The sequence below is a fragment of the Antechinus flavipes genome, chromosome 3, assembly GCF_016432865.1.
Source record: "Antechinus flavipes isolate AdamAnt ecotype Samford, QLD, Australia chromosome 3, AdamAnt_v2, whole genome shotgun sequence".
In the NCBI taxonomy this organism is placed as follows: Eukaryota; Metazoa; Chordata; class Mammalia; order Dasyuromorphia; family Dasyuridae; genus Antechinus; species Antechinus flavipes.
The window spans coordinates 276,582,182-276,600,540 of NC_067400.1; the positions used below are offsets into that span (position 1 = coordinate 276,582,182).

Sequence of the window (18,359 nt, forward strand, 5' to 3'; positions counted from 1 at the left end):
TTATCATTTTTTAACTGAGAGGGCTATTCTAAATAATTTCCAATATTATTTCTGGGCAACTAGATTATACAGTGGAATCAAAAAAACTCATCTTCATGAGTTCAGATTCAGCCTCAGATACTTATTAGCTGTGTGATACTGGGCAGGTCACTTAACCTTACTTATCTCCATTTCCTCATCTGTAAAATGAGCTGGAGAAAAATAGCAAATCACTTCAGTATCTTTGCCAATGATATCCCCAGAAAAAGTCATATACAACTGAAAAATGGCTGAGCAACAATATCCTTTCTCTTTCAATGTGCTATAATATTATGAAAACCAAGAAAATAAAAGTTGTTGATCATAGCTTTCATAAAAGGTATTATTTTTGTAATCTATGAGAGTTCAGAATGTTACCCAGATCCTTTGAATTTCTCCAGTCCCACAATCAACCTAATAATTTCCCTTAAGATTTCTTTTGATTTAGCAAGGACTAATGAGAACACAAATGCCAAAGAGACAAAAGACTATTTAAAACATAGCCAAACATTTAAGCATGTGTTACTGAATCGAAAGACAAATTTGGCTGTGATTGCACTCCTGTCTTCTGGACTCACTTCTTAGAATTATATAGTTACATTACCTCATGATTAATTCATGGGATGGGTCCATTTTGACTGCTTTATACTGTTTATGTCACCATTTTAAAGAACATATCAATATTTCACATAATGTGCTTTTTTCCCGGAAGTTTTACACTACAGTAAATAGCTGGTTTATAATCCCCAAAGTCAAAATGTAATCAACAAACATATTTAAAAATTTGTTAACATCAATCAGCAATCAATTTATCACTCAACAAGAATTTATTATGAGCTTACTGTATGCCAGGCACAGTATTGAGCTCTGGGAATACAAAAAAGTCAAAAACATGAACCTTAATTATAATTCTAACTGATTAAAATACATATCACTTTATCAAGTACAAAGAATAGTTTATTTTTAATTTAATGTTTTAATTGACATTTTTCAGTCTGTGGTTTGTTACATGGATAAGTATAAGTGAACATTTCAAATTCCTTAGAAAACGCAATTATGATTTAGTCAAAAATATTTAATAAGCCTGCCTGCAACTGTCTTGGGATTTTTAGTGTTTTGTAAGACATTATGTAAAAAGAATAACCATATACACATACATTATATTATATTACTTTCTAGGATTGTTTGAGAAATATATTAGAAAATCCATGTAAATTTTGTGATATTTTGATTAAGAATAGAGGACAAAGGATAAAATAAGGAACTATCAGTCACTCCCTCAGAAAGAGGTAATAAAGTGAGCAATTAGATTTAATTTTATTTTTTGTTGTTGTTATTGAATTTGTCTATCCCTCAAATAGCTGAAAAACTTGCTTGCTTAGAGCATTGTTAATTAAAAAAAGAATCTTTTAAAGTAGAACATGTATCATGAGAGGATGCAGGAAGCCCACTAGGTATAAACTTAAGTACCACTCAGCACTTCTCAGATTGAGCATTCAAGCTAAAAGAACACATAGTAAAAAAAAAAAAAAATTGATACATTTGATAAAGAAAATTATCTAAAAAGGGCTTCCTCCCACAAAGACCTAAAACCAAAAACAACAACAACAACAACAACAAAAAACCATAAAGAGCATCAGTTCTAAGAAGAGTGAGTGAGCAGGAGAAGTTCACACTGACTTCAAGAGTAATATTGCTGTTTCTTTCAGTACCAAGGAACATCTATTATGTGATTGGGCAAAATTACATATTTCCTAAAGGAATTTAAACAGAAAGGTACCATTGGCATACAGGTTATTAGAAAGAATTAAGTATTTCTTAAAAGAACAGAAGAAGTATGTCAATGAGGAAACAATGAATAAAAAAGAATTGGGTAGTAGAAGCAAGTAGGACTATGGATCAAAAGACTAGAAAGTAAGCAAATGTAGGAAGAATACATATTAAATAGCTTGGAATTCATAATAGACATGAACTTCTTTCTCAAATAGTACAAACAAGAATTTTTTTTTTTTTTTAGCTCCTCATGATCCCATAGACCATAGCATCCCAAGCCTTTTTATCTTCCAACTACCTCTTGAAGTCTGTCCAAACTTAGCATTCTTGTTCCAATGACACCATCTTTACTCATCCTCTGCTGTCCTCTCTTCCTTTTGACTGCATTATTTCCCAGCATCAGGGTCTTTTTCACCTAGTCCAGTCTTCTCATTATGTGGCTAAAGTATATAAGTTTCAGCTTAAGTATTTGATTTTCCAAGAAATAGTCTGAATTAATTTCTTTAAGCATCAACTGGTTTGATCTTCTTGCTGTACAAAGGACTCTAAAAAGTCTTTACCAATACTACAGTTTGAAGACATGATTCTGCAGTGCTCAGCTTGCCTTATACTCCAAATCTAACAGTCATATATTGCTTCTGGAAAACCATAATTTTGACTATAGACCTTCATCAGCCAGCTATTATCTCTACTTTTTATTTAACATGTTGCTAATATTTCCTACAGCTTTCCTTCCAAGAAGCAAGCATCTTTTAATTTCTTGGCTGTAGTCGCCATATACAATGATCTTTGAGTGCAAAAAATATAAAATCTGACATTGCTTCCATTTTTCCTTCTATTTGTCAGAAAGTCATAGAACAATTTTCATGATCTTTCTGTCTTACCTCTCTCTCTCTCTCTCTCTCTCTCTCTCTCTCTCTCACTCTTTCTTTCTCTTTGCTGTTAAGCTTGAAGCCAGCTTCCCTGTGTTCTCCTCTTTCACTCTCATCAAAAAGACTTCTTAATTCTTCTTTATTTTCTGTCATCAGATTGGGGTTTCATCTAGATAGCTGAGATTGTTGATATTTCTCCCAGAAACCTTACTTCTGGCTTTGATTCATCCAAACTGACATTTCTCATGAGATATAAGTTAAATAAATAAGGAGACCAAATACAGGAGAAAATATACAGCTTTATTTTATTCCTTTTCCAATCATAACCCAGTCATTCCACCTTCAATTTTAACTTAGCTTTAACTATATTTAAAGTATAGCTAATTTAACTATAGCCTATCATTTCTTCAGATGAATAATAAACCAATCTTTTACTTCCATATCTTTGAAAAATTGTCACAACAGAAAAATCACCTATTTTTTCAGGTAATATATTGGTTTTACAACAGAGAACTTTCTGAGATTTGACTTACCTGATAACTATTCCCCATTCCTGATGCTTAAAATAGGTGCGAATCATGCCAGCAAAAAAAAACAAAAAACAAACAAACAAACAAACAAAAACTAGAAAATAAAGTGAAGGATTATAAAATAGTTGGCAAAACTCCAAGATCTCAAGGAGTAGAAGTCATATTTTCTTTCTTAATGTTAATTAGAGAAAAAAAAAATCAAAGGGAAGGGAAGACTTGAAAAGAGAATGTATAGCTAAGAAAAAAAAAAGTATTGCCTGAAAATAGGAGTTGTATTTCTAGAGCATGGCTTAATATACAGCAGTGTTATATTCTTGACTTCTTTAGATGAAATATATTACATAAACACACATAAGTATGCGATTCTGAGTAATTTCTGTTTATAATAGTGTACAAACCTTTCTCTTCCTTTCTCCACCTTTTCCTTTCCCTTATCTTTCCTCTCTAGTTATTTTTTTTTCTTTTTTCCATATATATATATATATATATATATGTGTGTGTGTGTGTGTGTGTGTGTGTGTGTGTGTGTGTGTGTGTGTGTGTGTATACACATAATTTATTTATTTATTCATTTTTCATGTCAGGAGAAACCCTTATAGCTATTAAAGCAATCATAATCATTTTTTAAACAAAGTTTTGCACATTTGGATTAAAGATGACTTTAAGAACCTGGCTCATCAGTCACAAGAAGTCTAGGCCAGTGATGTCAAAGTAAAATAGAAACAAATCCCTTTGGGGAGTGTATTGACTTAGAAAATCTCAAATTAGTGTCAATTTGTATTGTGTCAATTTATTTTGCTAAACATTTCACAGTTACACTGTAGTCTAATTCCTTTTACTAGTATGACTCAAGTTTGATGTGTCTGGCCTATGCCATCACACATTATTGATAATTTGGGGCTAGTCTAAAAAACTATGTATCTTGGACTTTATCCTCAGTTTCTTAGGAAACTAGTGTACTAGAGAAGGCATAACAGATATCACCTCCTCAACCTCACCATGTTCAAGCTTCTACCATGATGTATAAGAAACAACTGCAAAGGCACAGGAACAAAAAAATGAATAAATAAACAAAATTCAGCATTATAGTATAAAATAATCTGTTTAACACTTAAGAACTACTTCAAAGTCCACAGGAGCCATGGAGAAGTTCTATAAATTATGTATTCAACTTTTTATCTTAGGGATATGAAATAAAATATCATGAGTTCAATATTTAGTCATCAATACTTCATCCCAGGAGCACATGACTTAGAGAAACTAAACAGAAGAGGATAGGCCAGAAATTCCATTTCATTCATTACAAGAGTCATCTTCTATTTCTTTCCTTTGTGGTAATGATAATTTTCTTTTCTCTGTGCTATGATTGTCTTGAATTAATAACTTTAGCAGTCAAAGCAACTATTTTCCTTTATTTTCTGAAAATGTTTTGTAGTTAGAATCTACTATATTCTAACATTCACTAATCTTCTAGATTCTAACACTCACTCACTGGTATGAAGAGTAGTGACTGACTATATCTCAATCATTATTTCTCTCCATCTCTTCATCTTCAAAATCTTTGTCTTTTTGTGTTAGTTTGATATTCATCTTTTTCCTTTCCAGAATGGCTTTATTACATCTGTAACTGAGGAAGAAGGATTGCCTTTGTTTTAATATGCTCATTAGTCAACCAACATTTATTAAACATTTATTAAATTCCAGGAACTCTATTCAATACTATTATATAATAACAATATAAGTAGTTTACAAAAAACAATAATGTATAATATCTTAATAAGAATGAATATAGCTAGGAGATAGGAAACAAGGACAGGACACTAATAAAGAATTGGAAAGAAATTAAAGACTGATGTTGATGCTTTATTTCTTTGTTTTTTAACTTTGACTATTTCTGGTACTTACACACATGGTAGGTTTGTTGGTTGTTGTCCTGCATTCTTGAAGAGATCCAAAATGACATCACTATCTTAGAATTGCATTACAGTGTGTTCAACTGTAGCTGATCAGATCAATATAAGCTAGAAGTGCTTTGTCACAAGTCAGACACATATAATTCATGTAAACATTTGCGGTAGCTTTTCTAATTTTGTGTATCTTATGTTTCTTTTGGGCTAATTCTATTCTACTTTGGTCATAAAACAGAGTACCTTCTCTAATGAGGGAACTCCATGTTGGGTGATTCTGTGTCAATATCTCCCTTTTCATACAATCAATTCTAAAGTTTTAAAGAGATGCCTTAAAATGCCTTTGTATTTTTTTCTGACTACCTTATGAGTGCTTGCCCTGTGTGAGTTTTCCATAATTTTTTTTTAAAAAGTTTATATTTGGCATTCAGATAATGTGTCTAGTCCAATGGAGTTGTGCTCTTTGCAGAAGAGTTGGAATATTTTAGTTTTAGTTTCAGTAAGGACCTCAGTGGTAGATATTTTATCCTGCCCAGTGATCTTCACAATCTTCCTAAGACAATTCAAATTGGAGTGATTCAGTTTCCTGGCATGACTCTGCTATATTGTCCAGGTTTCATAGACATACAACAATGAAGTCAGCAAAATGGTTCTGTAGATCTTCAGATTGGTAGTTGGTCTAATATGTCTCCTCTCTCACACTTTCCTTTGGAGCCTCCCAAACACTGAGCTAGTTCTGGCAATGCATGTATCAATTTCATTATCAATGTGGACATCCTTGTAAATTATACCACCAAGGTAAGAGAACTTTTCCACTTACATACAAATCTTCTCATAACCAAGGCTACCATATCCTTAAGAATTACTGAGATCATGACCTTTGTTATATGTGATCCTGGCTGCCAAAACCGTTCTTAAAGACATTTAGCTCTCACAGAATTAACAATAATATTCAGCAAAAGACATTATGAAAGCAAAAATCTTTTTTTTTCTAAAATGCATTTTCTCTATATAAATTAGAACAATTTCCTAATATCATTTTGTTTTAATAATCACCTTTTTGCAATCAAAAGCCAAGCCCAGGAAAAGGAGCAAGGAACTTAGAATAAAAGTTCTAGAGTTCAAATCTCAGATCGATCCTTTATTTTATGCAGCTTTGGATTGAATACTTAATCTCTCTGGCTCTCATTTTCTTCATCTATAAAAGGAGGAAGTCCAATTATATGGCCTTTGTGACCTCTTCCAATTCTTGATCTATGATCACAAAATATTGCATTATTATGTTTCTTTCAGTTTTGTTGTACATATTATCTCTTTGCTTCATTGGTTGATATGGCCAAATAATTCATTCAGTAAATAGCCACTTTCCTGATAATGAGCCTCTCTTTTCACATTATAATATGAAAGTTTGTGAAGTTGAATGATGAAATTGTACTGGAGTAGATATATGAATGTAGAGCCAAGAATTTAGGAAAACAATTTTTATGGAAAGGTTTTAAATACCCAAGCCTCTAAGAAAGTTTCTATAGGGGAATGGTGATGGCACTGCATTGAATTAAACAAGGAGGGAAAGGCAAGTATTAGGGATTATGATTAGAGTTATAGTGAAAATCATCAATCTGATAGTAGGAATCAAGAGAAGAGGTTGTTCTTAGTGAACCCTAACATTGCCATTAGCTTTATTTCATAGTATTACCAAAATCTATCCCCCCTTTAATCATTTATTCAAACAAATTTTTAAGTCTTCTCTGAATTTCTTCTAACCCCAATACATTTACTAACCAGTTTTATTTTTGTAAATTTAGCTTCAAGTATTTCAGTAATTCATCCTTAGTCCTTTTCTTCTTTCTCCTCTCTTTAACTCCCTCTCTCCATCATCACTGTTTTTGTAAATAAATAATTTTAATTTTGTCAGTATCAAAGTAGCCCTGAAATATGATATTTATTTCCCAGAAGGCAGGATTATATTTAAGGGAAATTGATTGTGGATAGGCATTATTTCATATCAAATATCTAAAAAGCGTGGGGAATTTCAGGGAGTCCTTGTTAAAATATAACAAGGAGTTTTAATGAAAGTCATCATGATTTATTGAGAATTTCTGGATCCTACCAATAGTAGAATGTCTATTGTGAAAGCCTGGTAAAAATTGGTGAATGTCATTAAAGTGACTAGCTTGATCACATTTTCAATAACTTTGCTAAAGCATTGCATATTGCAGAAGAATATTTCTGAGTATGTATTCTGTACTGTCTTTACTGAATAATATAAATGTTATTGAAAAGAGAGCATGTAAATATATATCATTATGCACATTTCAAAAGAGATTTGCCATTTGACCTGATTTAGAATGTTTCCTAATTATAGAATACAAAAGCCATATCATCACAATTTGACATTGTGTAAAATGTACTCAAGGAAAATGCAATCCTATTCAACATTTAAAAGTCTATAATTAAAGTGCTGTCCCTTGAACAGCTGTAGTTTGTTCATGTTGCAAATTATTCACCTTCAAATGTCTTTAACAAAGAGAGATAGGAAAAAAAGAGTAACAGCCAAGAAGCTCTTCTGAATGAATGTCTTATGCAGATACAATACACATATCCATATATCCATACTGATTTTGGATCACTGAGCAAAGGAAAAACAAAATAAAACAAACAAAATCATTGGTCATGTAGAGAAGTAGTGTGGTCATGTAGAGAAGTAGTGTGGGATATTGGCAGAGGAAGTAACAACTTGCATTAGGAGAGAGATTTCTTCATCTGGGAATCTTCCATACCAATGAAATGACAGGTCCAGTCCCTGTTCCTATCCTCATCCCAAAAGTCCCCAGGTGGAAGGAACACTTTATATGAAGTTGAGAGAGATTTGAGTTCAAATTCCCACTGCAAATGAAATATCACAAAGCTATAGGAATGACACCAGCACATTGGCAAAAAACAAAACAAAACACCAACAACAACAAAAACACTTATAGTTAATTTCTGGAAGGATGGGTATGAGTTTCATAAAGTTGTCAGATGATGATGATGAATTGTGACCTGCAACCTTAGAGATTAGTATTTAAATCGATGAGACAATAAATCTATCAAGAAATTGAAGTACAAAAATTATTTTGAATATTAATAATAACTTGCATTTAATGCATAGGGTTTTATATCTTCAAAGAGATAATGGCATGATTTAACTTGATCCATGAACAGCCATGCAAAATAGGAATAATTCAACATTATTATACACATTTCTTAAATGAGGAAATTGAGTCAAAGAGAAATTAAGTGATTTGCTGAAGACCACACATACATAGCTGGTAAATAGAAATGGTTAAACTCCAATGAAAGATTAGGGGTTTTAACTCCAGTACATTCAATCTACTACATCATGCTTTCATTCTACTTAACAAGAAAAGGAAGAGATGAGCTCTCTTATTCAAAATCCTGGAACTGTCCCATAGCTGTCTACTGTTAGCACCATTTATTTTTTTTTGGAAAATTCTGAGAAACTAGGAAATTTGGTTTTTAAGACCTGAATGAGTGACAGAGGATTATCTTACTTGAAATATGTAATCAAGGTATGTCTTCTTGAAATTCTGAATATTCTTAAATAAGTTTTACTCCAAAAAATCAAAGACTCAAATAAAAAAAAATTGAGGTTTTTATTGTCAGTCATGCCCAACTCTTTTTGAAGCCATTTAGGAATTTCTCTGGAAAGATACTGGAGTAGTTTACCATTTCCTTCTGCAGCTTATTTTATAAATTAAAACAAAACAAAACAAAACAAAAAACTGAGAAAGGGACAACTAGTTGATGCAGTAGATAGAGCACCAGCCCTGAAGTCAGAAGGACCTGAGTTCAAATCTGTCCTCAGGCACTTAACACTTATTAGTTCTGTGAGTCTGAACAAGTGATTTAACTCCAATTGCCTCAGGGGGAAAAAAAAAAGAAAACAAAACAAAACAGACAAATAGGATTAAGTGATTTACTCAGGTCGTATTTGTGGCCAGATTTAAATTCATGAAGATGATTCTTCCTGAATCCAGGCTTAGAACTTCCTGCACTGTGATAGCTAATGGTTCCTATCAAATGAGTGTATCCAGCATCTTCATCAGACTGGTTAAAATGTAAGAAATATATGATTAATATACTTCCTGGGTTTCCTCACTATGTGCTGAGGCTTTAAACATTAACATATCACTTATTTGCTATTCAATCCACCTTACATTCTTTTAAGATTAATTAAGAAAATGCTTACAGTGTTCATCAATCCCTTTTCAAAATATGTAATTCATTTTTTAAATATTACTTTTATTGATACATTTTGGTTTTATATCACAATCACTTTTACTTCTAAGCTTTCTTTCCCCTCTTTAACCTGAAAATTGACTTTTCTCTTATAGCAGAGAAAAACACTTAAGGATAAACAATAAATATAATGATAATATTGGACTATCTTTGAAAGTTTTTCTCTTAATGATAGGAGAGAAACATATTTGATGGTCTGTTCTCTTGGATCATCTTTATTTTTTCAATTGTTCAGAGTTCATACTCTTTTTAGTCATTGTTTAATGTACATTGTTTTTGTCATGTAATCAATTTCTCAAGTCTTATGGCACTGGATTCATTCAATATGAGAAAATGCTTTGGGAAAGTACCGCAACTATAGAAGGCAGTGAGTGACACCTATCCCTCTTTCTGTGATAATTGTTATATCTTCAAATAGCATGTCTCTCAAGGACTGTCATGAATTCTTAGAACAATCTTAACTTAAATATTATTTCATTTTAAAATAAATATATCCGATACATCACAGTTAACATGAAATAGTGCAGAGGCAACTGACCTTAGATTCAGGAACAACTGAGTTTAATTTTCACTTCAGATACATATTTGCTGTGTGATCTAGGGGAAGTTACTTAATATATCTGTGATCAAGACATTCACTTGGACTTAGCTACTAAATCATAGATTGGTTGTGATCTGCATTGATACTGGAAACTCCCAAACTAGATGTTTTTTATATTGAGGAAATCAGAAATCTTTCATATATTTGTTTACATAATAAGGAATGAATAAGGCATATTCTCCTGCCCATCAAAGTTACTGTGCAATTATTTTGTATCTATCTTGTATTTACTTATTTTTCAACATATTATATCCCTAAAAGTTTCTTGAGGGTAGAGTAATCTCTATTTTTATTATAATATCTCAAGGCAGGAAGGCGAAATGGAAAGGAACAAGTATTTATATAGGGCCTATTGTGCAGACACTGTGCTAAATGCTTTACAAATATGATCTCATTTGATTTGTTTTGTATTAGTATTAGTATTTCTGGCCTAGTCTATTGGAAAAAAATCCTTATATATATGAAGTGTGATTAACTATATACACACACACACACACACATGCAATTCATATATATGAAGTATGATTAAATTAAAACTACTTTAGCAAATCCTCTGCTAATATTCTCTGAATGCATCATTAGCATTAGAGTATAGTCTCTGGAAGTCTATAGACAGACAGACACACGAAGACAGAGAGACAAAGACAGAAAGGGGAAAAAAGACAGAGAGAGAGAGAGAGGGAGAGAAAGAGACAGAGAGACAGAGACACACGCAGAGAGATAATCTTTTATTAAACATCATGTTTATGGTGTTTAATTGAGCTTTATATTAGCCAGAAATCCAAGGAAGCAAAACAATTCCTGTACTCAAGAAATTCACATTCTAAAGAAAAAAAATAATAAAGGGCAACTGGAAAGGAACTGGGTTTTGAGGCTGCAGTATCTAGAAAGTGGCATGGAGGAGTGTCAGCAAGACAAGATTAAGTCTTACCTTTTCAGAACCCACTTTCAGAACCCCTCACATCCCACCCATTGGAACAATGGCATGATGGGTGGGATGTGAGGGGATTAAAATAGCAAATGGTATTGGGAATTGAGTGAATCACACTGACTCCATCTTGTAACTCAATTCTGGATATTACTCAATTCTCTTTTTATTCAATTATGAGTCTAGTCCAATTTCTGTCTTTTTAAAAAAACTTTCTTCAAATGTGGCAATTGTCAGAAAACCTTATTGCATACTTTAAATCTAACTCTATGTGGCTGTCAAACTGGAGCACTTTTACCTGCTTCTTAGAGACCCTCCACCAAGGAACATTTGTTATGCTGACCAGAAATCCAGTCAGATTGACATAAGGATTTTTGTTAAGTTATGCAAATTACACATATATGTTATCTGAAAACAGGCTCTATATTAATCAGTGTTATTATTTCCATGCTCTTTTGATTATTCACAGACATCTATGAGGAATGAGAGACCTCTTTTTCTTATTTCAGGGAATGACACTAGCTTACTACATATTTACAAACTTGGAAAGTCCCTAAATTTTCCTCAAATTAGAAATCAAATTACCTAATTGTATTTCTTAATTATTTCCTTTTAATTAATTGGTTTTAATTGATTGATTTTTAATGTAAAAAATTCTGCTTCTGCCATAGATACGATCCAGTATTGGAGCCTGGGTCTGGTTTGTGATACAATTAACATACATTGCTTAATAAATCAATATGCTCAGAAGATTAAAACTTTGCTTTCTTAGTGATTTCATCTTTGACTTACCAAACATTATAATACCAGAGAAACTGAGAAAGATAAAGATTAGAGGACAACTTAATAATTTATTTAATGGAGAGATTTACTGGGATCAAATAGATTCATGGTTTGGTCCCAGAGCTGAATGAGACTATCATCTCAAAGAATCTAGAAATGAATATCAGATACAAGATTCTTTTTTAGGGTAACAAAAACAATGATATAATGGGGGAGGTACCTAGATGGGGATGATCTAATGAGGGGAGGCACCTAGCATGACATAATGGGAGGTACTGCAGAGGTTCCTGATATTCTAATGATGTCTAAAACGGATAAAGACCTTTATCCCATCAAATATTAAGAGGGAATAAGTATAGCCTAAGGCAGGGATCCTTAAATTTTTTAAATAGGAGGCCCATTCAGTGTCCCTCAGACTGTTGGAGAGCCGGACTATAGTAAAAACAAAAACTATGAACAAATTCCTATGCATGCTGCATATATCTTAATTTAAAGTGAAGAAACAAAACAGGAACAAATACAATATTTAAAATGAAATAAAGTTAAATCAACAAACTTACCACTATTTCAATGGGAACTATGGGCCTGCTTTTGGCTAATGAGATGGTCAATGTCTGGTTCCATATTTGTCACTGCTAGTCTTTAAGAAGTGATGCAAGTGTACATCCATTAGTCTTGATCTGGTTGGAGATTTCAAATGTTTCATTCTAGAAAAAGTCTGTTCACAGACATAAGTGCTGCCAAAGATGTTTGCCATTTTGAGTGCATGTTCCTGAGATGAGGATATGTCTCAGAGGGAGAGATGCATAGAAATTATGAAGGCTGCTTGACTTGAATGCGTTTGTCAGAGAGTCATAATTCTGCAGTTCAGCCAGTTCCATTTGGTAAATTGTATCCACATTTTCATTGTCAATAGAAAATGGGTTATAGAAAAGCTGTATGTCCTGTTCATGGAGATGAAGCTCTTTAAATCTAAATTGGAACTCCTTTTGCAATTTTTCCAGTGAATCCACACATGTGTTTGGCAATGCAATCAGTGGTTTCTCCGCTAACAGATTTTGAGTTGTGGGGAAATGGCAGAAGTTTTCCTGTTGGAATCCTTAATAACTGCTAACTAATTAGAGTTGCTCTAATCTTACAAGAAGATGTTTTGGGCAGAACCTGAAACAAGGTACTAAGTAGAACTAATTAATACAAGGCTTGTGTTCACACCTTTACTCATTGGAGTTCAATGAGTTCACACCTCGCTTGAAGCTCTTTGGGCCAGAGAGCACTATGGGAGAAAACCCACAATCCCTCTCTTGAGCATAAATAGAGCTTCAATGGGCCAGTCAAGGAAGTTCTTCAGAGTGAAGACGCTACAAGTCGAGATTTCACCGGAATGACATGAAGAGTAGAGCTGGCTGGAGGCTGAAGAAAGCAGAGGTAGAAGCAAAGGACAAAGCAGCAAGAGCTCTTGGAACCAAGCAGAGAGATAGGCCTCCAAGCTAACCGGGCAATATTGGAGATAATAAAAGATCTGAACTTTTATCACCTGGCTGCATTTGAGAAGAAAAAGCTCACCACATTTTGGCGCCCGAACAGGGACCGATTCAGATCCATCTGAACTAGATCACAACATTTTGGCGCCCAACGTGGGGCTAACAGACCCCCCCCCTCTCCTCTCCCCCCCCCCAGTGGATTTCAGTGGAAAAGCTCCGATGCTGATTCAAGTGGAAAAGCCTCTGATCCTGATCCAGTGGAAAAGACTCTTCAACCCAGAAATTAGGGTGAGTGCAACAAAGAAATTTTGTTAGAAGAGTTAAAGTAGAATTTCAGCTAAGATGGGACAGATATTTAGAAAACAGCCTGTTTCTGTTCAAGGAAAATGTTTAGAGAGCATTGTCAAAGTTATGGAAAGCCAAGGTTTAATTATAAGTTTACAGCAAATCACTGAACTTTTACAAACTGTAAAGGACATATGTCCTTGTTTCTCTCTTGATAAGGAATTAGATCTAAATGAATGGAAATTGATTGGAGAGGATCTTTGTCAATTCTATGATAAAAATGGGCCTAACTCAATAATTAATACATATAATGTAATACAATTGGCTATAAGAAGTTATTTAAGTGATAGAATGATGAAAAGGAAAGTACAGGAGGAAGAAGTGCCAACTTTACTAGGTGAAAAGGAGGACGAATCAGATGAGAATGGAGTTAATTACAATTCTGAGTATGATACTTCACAGCAGGAGGAATTAGGTGATTCCACATCTCATGACCCTCCCCCCGCAATTAACCCTTCATGGGTGGAACAAGGGGGAGGGAGAGAGACAGAAACACAGTCAGCTTCTCCTGTAAAGCAGAATTTGACAAGATTAGAAAAAGCATTAATTAAAGCAAAAAATGAAGGAGAAGATATATCTGATTTTATAAATGCATATACTGTGATTGAAGAGCTCAACTCCTCAGATCAAAAAGAGAGAAAATACACTCCTTTTAATTTGGGAAAAATTAAAGATTTGAAAAAGGGTTGCACTCTTTATGGGGCTACATCATCTTATGTGAAGATGTTACTGGATAATTTGTCTTATGAAATCTTAACCCCGAATGACTGGAAATCCATCGCTAAAACATGTCTTGAACCGGGACAAAATTTATTGTGGCTTTCGGAGTTTCATGAATTATGTAGGATTCAAGCCCAACGCAATAGGCAAACAGGAGCTATTGTACAAGTTGCTTTTGACCAACTAACTGGAGAAGGTCAGTATGCAGAGAGTTCAGAACAGATTTATTATCCCATAACAGTGTATAAGCAAATTTCTAAGGCTGCAATAAAAGCTTGGAATTCTCTCCCTGGACAGAAAGATGGAAATAATGCTTTCACAAAAATAGAGCAAGGTCCCAATGAACCTTTTGCAGATTTTGTGGGACGTCTGCAAACAGCTGTAATAAGAACCATTGGAAATAATGCTGCCACAGAAATAATGACTAGAGATTTGGCTAAGGAAAATGCCAATGAGGTTTGCAAGAGAATTATATGGGGGCTAGACAAAAATGCTTCTTTAGAGGAGATCATTAGATGCTGTGCCACAGTGAGCACAAATGCTTATTATGCCCAGACTATGATGAACATGGAAAGACAAGGTCCTTCTTGGCAGAGGAATTCTAGAGAAACTCGTCGATGTTTTCATTGTGGAAAAGTTGGACATTTGAGAGCTCAATGTAGAAATGGAGATAGAGTGAGAAGACAGGGTGAGAGAAAACCCAAAACCCCATGTCCAAAATGTAACCGAGGCTTTCACTGGGCCTCTAAATGTATATTGACCCAGAGGAAGGAGAGGCAAGGCCCAGCTCCAAAGTATCAATCAAAGGACAGGTGGGGCATGATAGCAGCTGAGGTTACACCCAGAGAGACTTTAGAAATTCAGAACTCTGATGTCATCAATCAACAGAAAAGCAATCAGGATTACAGTTGGGAAGAATACAGGCCTTTTAAGACAACAAGGCAATATCCAGTGCAAACAGCTCCAATGTAATTACCAGGTGATGAGGAGAAATCCCAAATTTGGTAAATAGAAGGGAATTAGGTTAATTGCTTGGGGAAGAGGATCTGCTTATATTTCCACAGGTGGAAAAGGCTAACAATGAGACTGTCAAAAGAACTTTAAAATCTTCAGCTTTCAGTTCCTGAAAAACCAGCAAGAATCATTGGGTTTCCTGAGATGAAAAATTGTTGATGAGACTTTTTGCAGTACTTCAGAGCTTACAGGAATTATTAGATTCCTGGCACATGAACTAATGGACAATGGATTGCTTATGGACTATTTCTAGGCCTTATGGACATGTGTAAATTTTCAGGTTGATTTATGTTGTTACATTACTACTAGCCTGTGTTATATTGCTATGTGCTTATGTAAATTATGTATAAAGCCTCCCATATTGATGGATTTATGTATACCATGTATATCTGTTACAAAGTTCTGGCCCATATTGATGGATTTATGTATACCCCTTCAGAAACCCACTAATCTGATTAGATTTCCTATTTCCTTTGGTGTTTTCATCTAACAAAAGAAAGGGGGAGATGTTGGAATCCTTAATAACTGCTAACTAATTAGAGTTGATCTAATCTTACAAGAAGATGTTTTGGGCAGAACCTGAAACAAGGTACTAAGTAGAACTAATTAATACAAGGCTTGTGTTCACACCTTTACTCATTGGAGTTCAATGAGTTCACACCTCGCTTGAAGCTCTTTGGGCCAGAGAGCACTATGGGAGAAAGCCCACAATCCCTCTCTTGAGCATAGATAGAGCTTCAATGGGCCAGTCAAGGAAGTTCTTCAGAGTGAAGACGCTACAAGTCGAGATTTCACTGGAATGACATGAAGAGTGGTGCTGGCTCTGGAGGCTGAAGAAAGCAGAGACAGAAGCAAAGGACAAAGCAGCAAGAGCTCTTGGAACCAAGCAGAGAGATAGGCCTCCAAGCTAACCGGGCAATATTGGAGATAATAAAAGATCTGAACTTTTATCACCTGGCTGCATTTGAGAAGAAAAAGCTCACCACATTTTGGCGCCTAAACAGGGACCGATTCAGATACATCTGAACTAGATCCCAACATTTTCCTCCTTCACTTGTTTGATGAAGAGGCCTAATTTGACTTCAAATGCTTTGACATGTGATTGCATATCACAAATGAGCTTCCCCTTTCCTTGAAGTTGCATATTGAAATTGTTGAGTAGCTCTGTTACATCTGTCAGAAAGGCAAGGTGCCATTTCCATTCTGCATCACTGAGCTCTGGTACTTCTTTGTTTTTTGAAAGCAGAAAAGTTTTAATCTGTGGAAGTAAGTCATAGAAACATTTCAAAACTTTCCCTTGGCTCAGCCAATGGACTTTTGTGTGACATAGAACATCTTCCTACTCAACATTTAGCTCAGACAGAAATTCCTAAAATTGTCTGTGATTTAGTACATTAGCTCTAACGAAGTTAACACAAGATACCACAATTTTCATTACAGAGTCCCACTTCAGTGATTTACTACAAAGTGCTTGTTGGTGGATGAGGCAGTGTATGGCTATTGGGTGAGAATGGGTATGTTTGTCCATCTCTTGGTTAATGCGAGCAATTACTCCTTTCTTAGACCCCACCATGCTAGGAGCACTATCAGTTGTCACGCTGGCTAGTTTAACCCAGTTCAGCTCCAAACCATTCATAGTCTGGCAAACCTTTTCATAGATATCCTCTCCTGTAGTTGTTCCTTTGATGCTTTGCAGTGCAGCAAGCTCTTCTATGACTGCAAAATAATCATTCATCCCACCAATAAAAATCAGAAATTGTGCAGAATCACGAACATCATTCCCTTCGATGAGTGCCAAGGAAAAATATGACATTTATTTTTTTATGGAGTTTTGCAAATGCTGATGCAGATTGTCTTCCATTTCTTCAATCCTCCATGTAATTATAGGTCCTGAAAGACTCACTGTACTAAATAAATTGGCCTTCTCTGGACACATCTCTTTGCCAACAGAAAGAAGGCATTGTTTAACAAATTCTCCCTCCAGGAATGGTCTGCCAGGGCATGCTATTAGCTTGGCAACTTGAAAACTTGCTCGCAGTGATGAAATATTTAGCTGCTTCTGCTTCACAAAAGTATTTTGCTAAGTTGTCAATGTATTTTTCATTTTTAATATTTTATCTTTTCTCACTTCTCCAACCAATCATATTTATCTTTGTGTTGAGTTTCATAGTGTCAGCGCAAATTATATTCTTTGAACACAGAATACAGTGTCTGGCATATCAGACATACAGCTCTTTCCTTGCACTGCATGAAAAAGTAATCATAAATCCACTGTTCTTTGAATATCCTACACTCTGAGTCATTTTTTCTTTTCCTTGACATTATTTCTTAGGGATTCCAAATTGCTATTAGTAAAATACATATATATATATAGCGCTACAAAAACTATATACCAGCAATAACTGACATGCAGACTGCAATGCCCAACTTCCTCCAAGCTGCCTCTGTGCTGTGATGCCTCCATTTCCCGCATTCTCTCTTCTGCTCTTCGTGCTCCCACTTCTGACTTTCACTGCTGCAGGGAATTCCCCCTGCAGCGGCCATGACATGTGCAGCATTTATTGTACATCCCCTGCGCCTGTCTGTTGTGGTGGCTGTTGTTACGGTACAAGGCCTTGGGCCATCAGTTCTCCATCTTCTGCATCTCCTTGCCTTCCCACACCACACACCCCGGCCTGGGAACTAACCTCAGTATCGCCTCATACTCTGTCTCCACCTCAGCCCAGTGCATAAGTGTGTGTTGCTAAAGCGAGTCTAGGTCAAACGTCACTTCTGGTTTGATTTTGCCATAACTCCACAGGCCTGCATAAATGTCCTCAGTGGACCACATCTGGCCCACAGGCCATAGTTTGAGGACTCCTGGACTAAGGTATATGATATAAGACCTTTATCCTATCAAACATTAAGAGGGAATGGTTATAACCTGAGGCAGAGTAACTAAATAGGACAATTAGGAAAACTGGGTCAAGACATTAAAAGAGAACTGTGGCAAAACAATGTGGATAACTAAATGGGATGAGAAAACCTCATAATTAAAACAATTCACTCTAGGTTAGAACTGTTCTGCTTGGTGAATATTAAGTTT

General features: G+C 34.8%; 1 pseudogene; it reads right to left on the reverse strand.

The window, feature by feature from the left end:
• The window catches only part of LOC127557169 (40S ribosomal protein S2-like), a 39,968-nt pseudogene extending 22,150 nt beyond the window's left edge, over positions 1-17,818 (reverse strand).
• Positions 17,819-18,359: the final 541 nt, after the last annotated feature.